Here is a 14,345-nt window from a genome sequence, read left to right as displayed (position 1 = left end):
ATAGGACACTCAAAGCTGCTGCATATGTTGATTCTGTGGCTAAGAAAGCATACGGTGCATTGGCCTTCATCAATCGTGGGATTAAGATTAGGAGGCAAGAGGTAATGCTGCAGCCATATAGGACCCTGGTCAGACTCCACTTGGAGAACTTTGCTCAATTCTGGTCGCCTCATTATAGGAAGGATGTGGAAACAATAGAAAGAGTGCAGAGGAGATTTACAAGGATGTTGTCTGGATTGGGGAGCATGCGTTATGAGAATAGGTTGAGTAAACTCAGCCTTTTTTCCATGGAGAGACAGATGATGCGAAGTGACCTAATAGAGGTGTATAAGATAATGAGAGGCATTGATCGTGTGGGTAGTCAGAGGCTTTTTCCCAGGGCTGGATTGGCTAACACGAGAAGGCACAGTTTTAAGGTGCTTGTAAGTAGGTACAGAGAAGATGTCAGGGGTAGGTTTTTTACGCAGAGAGGGGTGAGTGCGTGGAATGGGCTGCTGGCCATGGTGGTGGAGATGGATACAATAGGGTCTTTCAAGAGACTCCTGGAGATGGGTACATGGAGCTCAGAAAAATAGAGAGCTATGGGTAACCCTAGGTAATTTTTAAGGTAAGGACACGTTCAGCACAGCTTTGTGGGTCAAAGGGCCTGTATTGTGCTGTATGTTTTCTATGTTTCTATCTATTAAACGTTATAACATTCCTAGTTCTGGCCTCATGCCCATGTGGCATGGGTAGCAATCCTGAGATTACAACCCTGGAGGTCCTGACCTTTAACTTAGCACCTAACTCCCTGAACTTCCTATGCAGAACCTCATTACTCCTCCTTCCCATGTCATTTGTACCAACATGGATGACAATCTCTGGTCATTCACCCCTCCCCCCACTTAAGAATGCTGAGGGCTTGATCCTTGCACCTGGGAGGCAACATACCATCCAGGAATCTTGTACTCACCCACAGAACCTCCTGTTCCCCTAACTAACAAATTCCCTATCACCATAGTGTGCCTCTTTGCCCCACTTCCCTTCTGAGTCACAGAACCCGACTCAGTAATAGAGACGCATTCTCTGTGACTTTCCTCTGTTAGGTTAACCCCCACCCCCCAACAATATCCAAAGTGATAATAATGTTGTTGAGGGGGATGGCCACAGGAGTACTCTGCACTGGCTCCTTAAACCCTTTCCCCTTCCTGACTGTCACCCAGTTTCCTGTGTCCTGTACCTTGGGTTAACTACCTCTTTATATGTCCTATCCATCAACCCTTCAGCCCCCTGAATCATCTGGAGTTACATAGAACATAGAATAGTATGGCACGTTACAGGCCCTTCGGCCCACAATGTTGTGCTGACCCTCAAACCCTGCCTCCCATATAACCCCCCATATACCTGTCTAGTAGTCTCTTAAACTTCACTAGTGTATCTGCCTCCACCACTGACTCAGGCAGTGCATTCCACGCACCAACCACTCTCTGAGTGAAAAACCTTCCTCTAATATCCCCCTTGAACTTCTCTCCCCTTACCTTAAAGCCATGTCCTCTTGTACTGAGCAGTGGTGCCCTGGGGAAGAGGCACTGGCTGTCCACTCTGTCTATTCCTCTTAATATCTTGTACACCTCTATCATGTCTCCTCTCATCCTCCTTCTCTCCAAAGAGTAAAGCCCTAGCTTCCTTAATCTCTGATCATAATCCATACACTCTAAACCAGGCAGCATCCTGGTAAATCTCCTCTGTACCCTTTCCAATGCTTCCACATCCTTCCTATAGTGAGGCGACCAGAACTGGACACAGTACTCCAAGTGTGGCCTAACTAGAGTTTTATAGAGCTGCATCATTACATCACGTCTCTTAAACTCTTTCCCTCGACTTATGAAAGCTAACACCCCATAAGCTTTCTTAACTACCCTATCTACCTGTGAGGCAACTTTCAGGGATCTGTGAACATATACCCCCAGATCCCTCTGCTCCTCCACACTATCAAGTATCCTGCCATTTACTTTGTACTCTGCCTTGAAGTTTGTCCTTCCAAAGTGTACCACCTCACACTTCTCTGGATTGAACTCCATCTGCCACTGCTCAGCCCACTTCTGCATCCTATCAATGTCTCTCTGCAATCTTCGACAATCCTCTACACTATCTACAACACCACCAACCTTTGTGTCGTCTGCAAACTTGCCAACCCACCCTTCTAACCCCACATCCAGGTCATTAATAAAAATCACAAAGTAGAGGTCCCTGAACAGATCCTTATGGGACACCACTAGTCTCAACCCTCCAATCTGAATGTACTCCCTCCACCACAACCCTCTGCCTTCTGCAGGCAAGCCAATTCTGAATCCAGCTGGCCAAACTTCCCTGGATCACATGCCTTCTGACTTTCTGAATAAGCCTACCGTGTGGAACCTTGTCAAATGCCTTACTAAAATCTATGTAGATCACATCCACTGCACTACCCTCATCTATATGCCTGGTCACCTCCTCAAAGAACTCTATCAGGCTTGTTAGGCACGATCTGCCCTTCACAAAATCATGCTGACTGGCTCTGATCAGACCATGATTCTCTAAATGCCCATAGATCCTATCTCTAAGAATCTTTTCCAACAGCTTTCCCACCACAGACGTAAGGCTCACTGGTCTATAATTACCTGGACTATCGCTGCTACCTTTTTTGAACAAGGGGACAACATTCGCCTCCCTCCAATCCTCCGGTACCATTCCCGTGGACAACGAGGACATAAAGATCCTAGCCAGAGGTTCAACAATCTCTTCCCTTGCCTCGTGGAGCAGCCTGGGGAATATTCCGTCAGGCCCTGGGGACTTATCCGTCCTAATGTATTTTAACAACTCCAACTCCTCCTCTCTCTTAATATCATCATGCTCCAGAACATCAACCTCACTCATATTGTCCTCACCGTCATCAAATTCCCTCTCATTGGTGCATACCGAAGAGAAGTATTCATTGAGCACCTCGCTCACTTCCACAGCCTCCAGGCACAGCTTCCCACTTTTATCTCTAATCGGTCCTACCTTCACTCCTGTCATCCTTTTGTTCTTCACATAATTGAAGAATGCCTTGGGGTTTTCCTTTACCCTACTTGCCAAGGCCTTCTCATGCCCCCTTCTTGCTCTTCTCAGCCCCTTCTTAAGCTCCTTTCTTGCTACCCTATGTTCCTCAATAGACCCATCTGATCCTTGCTTCCTGAACCTCATGTATGCTGCCTCCTTCCACCTGACTAGATTTTCCACCTCACTTGTCACCCATGGTTCCTTCACCCTACCATTCTTTATCTTCCTCACCGGGACAAATTTATCCCTAACATCCTGCAAGAGTTCATTAAACATCGATCACATGTCCATAGTACATTTCCCTGCAAAAAGATCATCCCAATTCACACCCACAAGTTCTAGCCTTATAGCCTCATAATTTGCCCTTCCCCAATTAAAAATTTTTCTGTCCTCTCTGATTCTATCCTTTTCCATGATAATGCTAAAGGCTAGGGAGCGGTGATCACTGTCCCCCAGATGCTCACCCACTGACAGATCTGTGACCTGACCCAGTTCATTAACTAATACTAGATCTAGTATGGCATTCCCCCTAGTCGGCCTGTCAACATACTGTCACAGGAATCCATCCTGGACACACTTAACAAACTCTGCTCCATCTAAACCCTTGGAACTAATCAAGTGCCAATCAATATTAGGGATGTTAAAGTCACCCATAATAATGTTACGAACCCCGTAACTGGGTTACTTACCAGCAAAGATAGAGACGTCCATTGGAGTCTGATGATACTATTTTTAACAGTATTTATTAGTAAAAATACACAAAAATAATATCAATGCAAATATACAGATAATATACGTCATCAATACTAAACCTAAAAGTGCGGGTATAATAATAATAAGAAATAAGCTCTGTCGTTGTCTAGGGGATAATGAATTGTCCAATGGAAATATAAAGTTCGCTGCAGTTCACACAAGCTGCCGTCGTTTGGTTGTTGCTGTGTTGCAATTGTTGGAGAGAGAGAGAGAGATAGGAATAGAATGGGAACAGTTACCGCTACGGGTTTTGCCAAACTTCCTTTATGGTTTTGATCCGTTGGTGTCTCGTTGGTGTGGCCGTTCAAGTGTGACCTTTACTTTAGCTAAACCGTTCTTCCGTGATGAGCCCGCCACCCAGGCAAGGGAGGACGCACACGAGCTCCCACCAGATTTCGCTATAAAACGCTGTCACTGGATTCCTAGCGTTTCTCCTGGTGCGTCTAAAGGGGTGTTCCCTAGACCCCTCTTTTATCCTCACTCACGGGGTCTCAGATGTCAATCAGGTTGGGATGATGCAATCCCTCAACCAGACCACTCTGGTTGTCCCCTGAGGGGTTTCAATGAATAGTACAGTACTCAATACACAATTCCTCCTCCAAGAGACAATAGCAGTAGTCAGTGGTTCCGTTCCGCTTATGTCAGGAGACATTCCAAACCTTGTGTATTCTGTGTGTGTCTCTCTCATTATTGACATGATGTGTATCTCTCTCATTTCCTGGCATGCTGTGGATCTCTCTCATTTCCTGGGTCTCAGACCCGAAATAATAGCGATCTTGTGATTCTCAAAAAGGAGGGGGGGGGGGGCGGGCATTGGCGATTCGGGACCCTTCTGCCCATCAGATTTGCTCCACATTCGTAACAATAACAACCCTGTTATTTTTGCACCTTTCCAAAATCTGCCTCCCAATCTGCTCCTCGGTATCTCTGCTGCTACCAGGGGGCCTATAGAATACCCCCAGTAGAGTAACTGCTCCCTTCCTGTTCCTGACTTCCACCCATACTGACTCAAAAGAGGATCCTGCTACATTACCCTCCCTTTCTGCAGCTGTAATAGTATCCCTGACCAGTAACGCCACTCCTCCTCACCTTTTCCCCCCTCTCTATCCCTTTTAAAGCACTGAAATCCAGGAATATTGAGAATCCATTCCTGCCCTGGTGCCAGCCAAGTCTCCATAATGACCACCACATCATAATTCCTTGTATGTATCCAAGCTCTCAGTTCATCACCTTTATTCCTGATGCTTCTTGCATTGAAGTACACACACTTTAGCCCTTCTACCTTACTACCTTTATACCCTTTATTCTGCTGCTCTTTCCTCAAAGCCTCTCTATATGTTAGATCTGGCTTTACTCCATGCACTTCTTTCACTGCTCTATCGCTCTGGGTCCCATCCCCCTTGCAAATTAGTTTAAACTCTCCCAAACCATGCTAGCAAACTTACCTGCAAGGATATTGATTCCCCCTCGAGTTCAGGTGCAACCCATCCAATCTGTACAGGTCCCACCTTCCCCAGAAGAGATCCCAATGTTCCAAGTTTCAGCTACAACTCCTTAATGCTAATTGTTAGTAGCTGCAGTTGGATGCACTTCTTGCAGTTGTTGTCACCAGAGATACTGAAGGTCTCCCTGTCTTCCCACATCCCGCAAGAAGGACATCCAGCTATCCTGCCTGGCATCTCTACTGTTCTAGCTGAGCAGGTGTAAAGAAGGGAAGGGGAAAAAACTTAAGCTTGAGCTTTTGTTTTCTTTGCATTCTCTGACTGAAGCATCTGCTCCCTGAAACCTTGAAGTGCTAAAGCTTCAAGATCACCACTCTGACTCTGTCAACTCAGATGACAGCTGCTACAGCAGTGGCCGCTGCATTTGCCCCTGCTTTCCTTTAATTTGCTCTTGCTAATCATCCCAATCGCTGGTTTGGTCGCTAGTATAAGCTCAATTACACTTTTTCTACTCAGGCAGTGGACCTGAGTGAAATCCCTTCCTTTCAAACATCTGATGTTCAGATTGGTCATTGGTCAAAGCTCTATTACCATGTACTACCTTTGATTATTTACCTCTGAAGCTCTTATGAATTCCCATTAAACTAATCATTTCTCATTTGTACTCTTTGTCTCTTTTATTTTAATTTTCATCTCCCTCTGATTGTTTTGTAACCAGCCTGGTTCTTGGCACAGTTTTCTCTTTATGGGCTAAATCAGGAAATGTTTGCATTCTCAAAGTCAGTTTGCTGCCTTCCCAACTGGCCAACCTGCCAAACTCAACAAGAAGTGCTAGAAATAAAAATTCTGTCTGTCTGTAAGCAGCTGAACCACAAAGCACCCAAGGGCAGTCCTCCACCAAAGGTCGGAAGAGTCCATCTGCTTCCACAAGATGTCAGCCTCTGGGATTTAGGAATAAGTGCTGAACCTAATAACGATCCTATAAAAATAGATGGAGCAGTATGTCACTCAAACTAATTATCTAATTATACATTACTACATCTACAGCCTCTTGACATTGACACATTTAGTAAAAAGTTGGAGATACTATTAACTTCTATAGTCAGGAGAAAATGGAGTGTAGGTAAGTGGGTCATCGGCTTTAGGTCATGCTTGGTTTATGTCTGATGGTCAGCAATTTGAAATTCCTCTGTGTTATTATTTCAGAGGATCAGCACGTAAATGCAATTACAAAGAAAGCATGGCAGCACCTCTACTTCCTTAGAAGTTTGCTAAGATTTGGCAAGGAATCTAAAGCTTTGACAAACTTCTGTAGATGAGTGGTGGAGAGTATATTGACTGGTTGCATCATAGCCTGGTATGGAATCAACAATGTCCTTGAACAGAAAATCTTACAAAAAAGTAATAGACACTGCCCAATCCATCCTAGATAAAGCCTTCCCCACCATTGAGCACATCTACATGGAGTGCTGTCATAGGAAGGCAGAACCCATCATTAAGGACCCCCACCACCCAGGCATGCTCTCTTCTCAGCTACAGGAGCCACATTATCAGGTTTAGGAACAGTTATAATCCCTCATCCATGAGGCTCTTGAACCAGTAGGGATAAATTAACTCATTTACTCTTGCCCATCACTGAACTGTTTCCATAATGACCGTTCATCTCATGTTCTTCACATTTATTTATTTATTTGTTTGTTTATTTATTGTTTTTTTTTGTATTTGCAGTTTGTTCTCTTTTGTATATTGACTGTTTGTCCTTCCTGTTGGGTGTGGTCTTTCATTGATTCTATTATGTTATTGGATTTACTGTTCATGTCCGCAAGAAAATGAATCACGGGATTGTATATGGTGACATAGAAACATAGAAAATAGGTGCAGGAGTAGGCCATTCGGCCCTTCGAGCCTGCACCGCCATTCAGTATGATCATGGCTGATCATCCAACTCAGAACCCTGTACCTGCTTTATCTCCATACCTCCTGATCCCTTTAGCCACAAGGGCCATATCTAACAAGGGACATATATGGACTCTGATAATGAATTTACTTTGAACTTTGAATTTTGGGGAAAATTGGGCAAAACATAAACCAGATTCTCTTTTTTTGCCATCATATGTTATTGCTGCCAGCATTTTCAGTGTATTTAAAATTAAAAATGTATAGCGTAAGGAGTAATTGCAATATATACAACTACAGCTAAAATTATAAAGACAAGAATTTCTGCAGATGCTGGAAGAACAGAGCAGCACATATACAAAATGCTGGAGGAACTCAGCAGGTCAGAATCAGAATGAGGTTTATTATCACCTGCATGTGAAGTGAAATTTGTTAACTTAGCAGCAGCAGTTCAATACAATACATAATCCACAGAGAGAGAAAAAAATAATAATAAATAAAATGAAACATAATAAAAACAAACAAGTAAATCAATTACATATATTGAATAGATTATTAAAAATATGCAAAAACAGAAATACTGTATATTTTAAAAAGTGAGGTAGTGTCTGAAGCTTCAATGTCCACTTCGGAATCGGATGGCAGAGGTGAAGAAGTTGTTCCTGAATCACTGAGTGTGTGCCTTCTGTATTTCCTACCTGATGGTAACAGTGAGAAAAGGGCATGCCCTGGGTGCTGGAGGTCTTTAATAATGGACGCTGCCTTTCTAAGACACCGCTCCCTAAAGGTGTCCTGGGTACTTTGTAGGCTAGTTCCCAAGATGGAGCTGACTAGATTTACAACCTTCTGTAGCTTCTTTCAGTCTTGTGCAGTAGCCTCTCCATACCAGACAGTGATGCAGCCTGTCAGATTGCTCTCCATGGTACAACTATAGAAGTTTTTGAGTGTATTTGTTGACATGCCAAATCTCTTCAAACTCCTAATAAAGTATTGCCGCTGTCTTGCCTTCTTTATGACTACATCAATATGTTGGGACCAAGTTAGATCCTCGGAGATCTTGACACCCAGGAACTTAAAGCTGCTCACTCTCTCCACTTCTGATCCCTCTATGAGAATTGGTATGTGTTCCTTCATCTTACCCTTCCTGAAGTCCACAATCAGCTCTTTTGTCTTACTGACGTTGAGTGCCAGGTTGTTGCTGTGGCACCGTTCCACTAGTTGGCATATCTCACTCCTGTACGCCCTCTCGTCACTACCTGAGATTCTACCAACAATGGTTGTATCGTCAGCAAATTTGTAGATGGTATTTGAGCAATGCCTAGCCACACAGTCATGTGTACACAGAGAGTAGAGCTGTGAGCTAAGCACACACCCCTGAAGTGCGCCAGTGTTGATCGTCAGTGAGGAGGATATGTTATCACCAATCTGCACAGACTGTGGTCTTCCAGTTAGGAAGTTGAGGATCCAATTACAGAGAGAGGGGTAGAGGCCCAGGTTCTGCAACTTCTCAATCAGGATTGTGGGAATGATGGTATTAAATGCTGAGCTATAGTTGATGAACAGCATCCTGATGTAGGTGTTTGTGTTGTCTAGGTGGTCTAAAGCTGTGTGGAGAGCCATGGAGATTGTGTCTGCTGTTGACCTATTGTGACGATAGGCAAATTGCAATGGGTCCGGGTCCTTGCTGAGGCAAGAGTTCAGTCTAGTCATAACCAATCTCTCGAAGCATTTCATCACTGTCGATGTGAGTGCTACCAGGTGATAGTCATTAAAGCAGCCCACATTATTCTTCTTTGGCACTGATATAATTGTTGCCTTTTTGAAGCAAGTGGGAACTTCTGCCCGTAGCAGTGAGAGGTTGAAAATGTCCTTGAATACTCCCGCTAGTTGGTTGGCACAGGTTTTCAGAGCCTTACCAGGTACTCCATCGGGACCTTCTGCCTTGCGAGGGTTCACTCTCTTTAAAGACAGTCTAACATCGGCCTCTGAGGCAGAGATCACAGGGTCATCATGTGCAGCAGGGATCTTCACAGCTGTAGTTGTGTTCTCCTTTTCAAAGCATACATAGAATGTGTTGAGTTCATCTGGTAGTGAAGCATCACTTCCATTCATATTGGGTTTCACTTTGTCAGAAGTAATGTCTTGCAGTCTCTGCCAGAGTGGCAGTGCATCTGATATCACAGCTAACCTCATTTGAAATTGTCCCTTTGCCCTTGAAATAGCCCTCCGCAAATCATACCTGGTTTTCTAGTACAGGTCTGGGTTGCCAGACTTGAATGCCATACATCTACCCTTCAGCGGACGACATACTTCCTAGTTCATCCACGGCTTTTTGTTAGGGAATCTACAGTGTGTAGGCACACACTCATCCACGCAGATTTTAATGAAGTTGGTAACAACTGCAGCATACTCATCCAGATCAAAGATGAATCCCTGAATACAGTCCAGTCGACTGGTTCAAAGCAGTCCTGTAGGCGCTCCTGTGCTTCCCTTATCCAAACCTTCATGGTCCTCACCACTGGTGCTGCAGTCTTAAAGGAGCAGCATTGATGGAGGGGAATTTGCAGGAAGGACAGCAGAGCAGCAATGGCTGGAGTTACTGTGAAAAATGAGGGAAGTGCAAGACAGATATATTCCAAATAAGAAGAAATTTTCAAATGGAAGGAGGACATTACCATGGCTGACAAGTGAAGTCAGAGCCAAAGTAAAAGCAAAAGAGAGGGCATACAAGGAAGGCAGAGCTAGTGGGAAGATAGAGGACTCGGAAGCTTTTAAGAACTTGCAAAAGGAAACTAAGAAGGTCATGAGAAAGGATAAGATGAATTATGAAAGGAAGCTGGTGACTAATATCAAAGAAGATACTAAAAGTTTTTAAGTATAGATAGATAGATGATAGATAGATAGATACTTTATCATCCCCATGGGGAAATTCAACTTTTTTCCAATGTCCCATACACTTGTTGTAGCAAAACTAATAACATACAATACTTAACTCAGTAAAAAAATATGATATGCATCTAAATCACTATCTCAAAAAGCATTAATAATAGCTTTTAAAAAGTTCTTAAAAAATTCGGTTGAATTGTAAAGTCTAATGGCATTGGGGAGTATTGACCTCTTCATCCTGTCTGAGGAGCATTGCATCGATAGTAACCTGTCGCTGAAACTGCTTCTCTGTCTCTGGATGGTGCTATGTAGAGGATGTTCAGAGTTTTCCATAATTGACCGTAGCCTACTCAGCACCCTTCGCTCAGCTACCGATGTTAAACTCTCCAGTACTTTGCCCACGACAGAGCCCGCCTTCCTTACCAGCTTATTAAGATGTGAGGCGTCCCTCTTCTTAATGCTTCCTCCCCAACACGCCACCACAAAGAAGAGGGCACTCTCCACAACTGACCTATAGAACATCTTCAGCATCTCACTACAGACATTGAATGACGCCAACCTTCTAAGGAAGTACAGTCGACTCTGTGCCTTCCTGCACAAGGCATCTGTGTTGGCAGTCCAGTCTAGCTTCTCGTCTAACTGTACTCCCAGATACTTGTAGGTCTTAACCTGCTCCACACATTCTCCATTAATGATCACTGGCTCCATATGAGGCCTAGATCTCCTAAAGTCCACCACCATCTCCTTGGTCTTGGTGATATTGAGACGCAGGTAGTTTGAGTTGCACCATATCACAAAGTCCTGTATCAGTTTCCTATACTCCTCCTCCTGTCCATTCCTGACACACCCCACTATGGCCGTGTCATCAGTGAACTTCTGCACATGGCAGGACTCCGAGTTATATTGGAAGTCTGATGTGTACAGGGTGAACAGGACTGGAGAGAGTACGGTTCCCTGCGGCGCTCCTGTGCTGCTGACCACCTTGTCAGACCTACAGTCTCCCAACCGCACATACTGAGGTCTATCTGTCAAGTAGTCCACTATCCAATCCACCATGTGAGAGTCTACTCCCATCTCCGTTAGTTTGTGCCTTAAGATCTTGGGCTGGATGGCGTTAAAGGCACTAGAGAAGTCAAGGAATGTAATCCTCACAGCACAACTGGCCCCATCTAGGTGAGAGAGTGATTTGTGCAGCAAATACATGATAGCATCCTCCACTCCCACCTTCTCCTTATACGCAAACTGAAGAGGATCCTGGGCGTGCCTGGTTTGTGGCCTCAGATTCTGTATTATCAGCCGCTCCATGGTCTTCATCACGTGCGACGTCAAGGCAACAGGTCTGAAGTCATTCAACTCCTTTGGTTGTGGTTTCTTTGGTACCGGGACAATACAGGATGTTTTCCACTGTCTGGGTACTCTTCTCTGCTCCAGGCTCATGTTGAAGATGCGCTGTAGTGGTTCTCCCAGCTCAGTCGCACAGGCCCTCAGTAATCGTGGGGAAACTCCATCCGGTCCAGCCGCCTTGCTGGTACAGATCTTCCTCAGTTGACTTTCCACCTGTGCAGCCGTAATCCTGGGCGTGGGCAAGGTCTCCTGTGAGTGGCTATTTTCCTGTGAGGGAAGTAAGCCTGGTGTGGATTTCTGCGGTGAGGATGAGATTGAGCTGTCGAACCTGTTGAAGAAGTTGTTCAGCTGGTTCGCTTTCTCCACATCTCCACTTATGTTCACCCCCCGCTTTGCACCGCATCCGGTGATGATCTTCATCCCATCCCACACCTCCTTCATGCTTTTTTTCTGCAGCTAAAGGGTAAAAGAGAGTTAAGGGTAAATATAGGACCAATACAAAATGAGACTGGAGATATTGTAATGAGAAATGCAGAGGTGGCAGAGGAAGGAAATGTGTATTTTGCATCAGTCTTCACAGTGGAAGATGTCTACAGTATACTGAACATTTAAGAGTGTCAGGGAAGTGAAGTTTGTGCAGTGAAAATTAGGACTGAGAAGGTGCTCAGGAAGCTTAATGGTCTGAGGGTGGGTAAATCTCCTGGACCTGATGGAATGCACCCTTGGGTTCTGAAGGAAGTAGCTGGAGAGATTGTGGATCTTTCAAGAATCGATAAGATTCTGGCATTGTACGGATGACTGGAAGATTGCAAATGTTACTCCGCTATTTAGGAAGGATGGGAGGCAGCAGAAAGGAAGCCATAGACCTGTTAAGCTGACATCAGTGGTTGGGAAGTTGTTGGAATCGATCGTTAGTGATGAGATTACGAAGTATCTAGAGGCACATGACAAGATAGGCCAAAGCCAGCATGGTTTCCTGAAAGGAAAATCCTGCTTGACAAACCTACTGCAATTTTTTGAGGAAATTACAAGCAGGGTAGACAAAGGAGATGAAGTAGACGTGGTGTACTTGGATTTTCAGAAGGCCTTTGACAAAGTGCCACACAAGATAAGAGCCCATGGAATTACAGGGAAGTTACTAGCATGGGTGGAGCATTGGCTGGATGGCAGAAAACAGAGAGCGGGAATAAAGGGATCCTATTCTGTCTGGCTGCTAGTTACCAGTGGTTACCACTGCTTTTTACGATGTATGTCATTGATTTGGACTATGGAATTAATGGATTTGTGGCTAAATTTGTCGATGATACAAAGACAGGTGGAGGAACGGGTGGTGTTGAGGAAACAGAGCTTGCAGAGAGACTTAGATAGTTTAAGGGAATGGGCAAAGAACTGGCAAATGAAATACAATGTTGTGAAGTGTATGGTTATGCACTTTGATGGAAGGAAATAAACAGGCAGACTATTGTTTAGATGGGAAGAGAATTCAAAATGCAGAGCTGCAAAGGGACTTGGGAGTCCTTGTGGTTAACCTCCAGGTTAAATCGGTTGTGAATGCAATGTTGGCACTTATTTCTAGAGGTATAGAATATAAGGGCAGGGATGTGATGTTGAGGCTCTATAAGGCACTTGTGAGACCACACTTGGAATATTGTGTGCAGTTTTGGTCTCCTTATTTTAGAAAGGATATACTGACATTGGATTCAGAGAAGATTCACAAGAATGATTCCAGGAATGAAAGGGTCACTATATGAGGAACATCTGGCAGCTCTTGGGCTGTATTCCCTGGAGTTCAGGAGAATGAGGGGGGGATCTCATAGAAACATTCCAAATGTTAAAAGGCCTGAACAGATTAGATATGGCAAAGATGAGGAAATCTGCAGATGCTGGAAATTCAAGCAACATACACAAAATGCTGGTAGAAGGCAGCAGGCCAGACAGCATCTGTAGGGAGGAGTACAGTCGGTGTTTCGGGCTGAAACGTCGACAGTACTTCTTCCTATAGATGCTGCCTGGCCTGCTGCCTTCCACCAGCGTTTTGTGTGTGTTGCTTAGATATGGTGAAGTTATTTCCTGTAGTCGCACGTAACGTGCTACTGAAGAAATACACGGAGGCAGAGAGAGCTGAACTCAGAATGCCTTTACTGATTCAAAATTGCACGCTTAAATCTCCCCTCCCAATGGCCCCTGCGACCCGCAGGGCAGACATGACATCAGACTGTCCCCAGAAGGTCCACCCCGAGCGGGTAGTTCCAAACGCGTTACTGCGTGTCTGCCTGCGGCTCCCGATTTCAGTTCGAGTCCCATGTGTGCGGGCTGTCACCCCCCCCCCCCCCCCCAGAAACGTCCATCCAGGGGAGTGGAGCCTCTGGTCTGTGTGGCTTGCCTGGGTGGGTACCCTCACTGGTTGCTCACTGTCCAAGTGTGCCAGTTTTAAGGCGGCCACTGTAAAAGTCTCCTCCCAGCCACCCATCTCCACAACACACATGGTTCCATTGTGCCAGATCAACTTGAAGGGTCCCTTGTACGGCTGCTGTAGAGGTGACCTGTGCATGCCCCTGCGAATAAAAACATACTCACAGTCTCGGAGATCTTTAGGGGTGAAGGATGGCATGGGACCATGCCTGGAGGTCGGGTCCGGTGCCAGGGTCCCTACCTTGTCCCGCAGCCTCGTTAGCACCACTGCTGGAGTTTCTTCCGAACCTCGGGCCTCTGGTATGAACTCACCTTGGGACCGTTAGGGGGGCACCATAGACCAATTCCGCCGAGGAGGTGTCCAGGTCCTCCTTGGGGGCTGTGCGGATGCCCAGTAGGACCCAGGGAAGTTCATCTGTCCAGTTGGGGCCCCTGAGGGCCAACTTGAGATGCTGGTGGAATCACTCTACCAAACCATTGAACTGGGGATGGTACGCTGTGGTGTGATCCAGCTGGGTGCCCAGGAGCTGCACCAGTGCTGTCCGCAAACCA

General features: G+C 45.3%; 1 protein-coding gene across 8 annotated transcripts in view; it reads left to right on the top strand.

The window, feature by feature from the left end:
* cfap74 (cilia and flagella associated protein 74) overlaps positions 1–14,345 on the top strand; it is a 461,786-nt gene that overhangs the window by 141,628 nt on the left and 305,813 nt on the right. The gene's annotated exons all lie outside the window — the stretch shown is intronic.

Source organism: Hemitrygon akajei, chromosome 29 (assembly GCF_048418815.1).
Source record: "Hemitrygon akajei chromosome 29, sHemAka1.3, whole genome shotgun sequence".
In the NCBI taxonomy this organism is placed as follows: domain Eukaryota; kingdom Metazoa; phylum Chordata; class Chondrichthyes; order Myliobatiformes; family Dasyatidae; genus Hemitrygon; species Hemitrygon akajei.
Note: the sequence above shows the minus strand (reverse complement) of the source record. Positions and strands in the feature narration are given on the sequence as shown.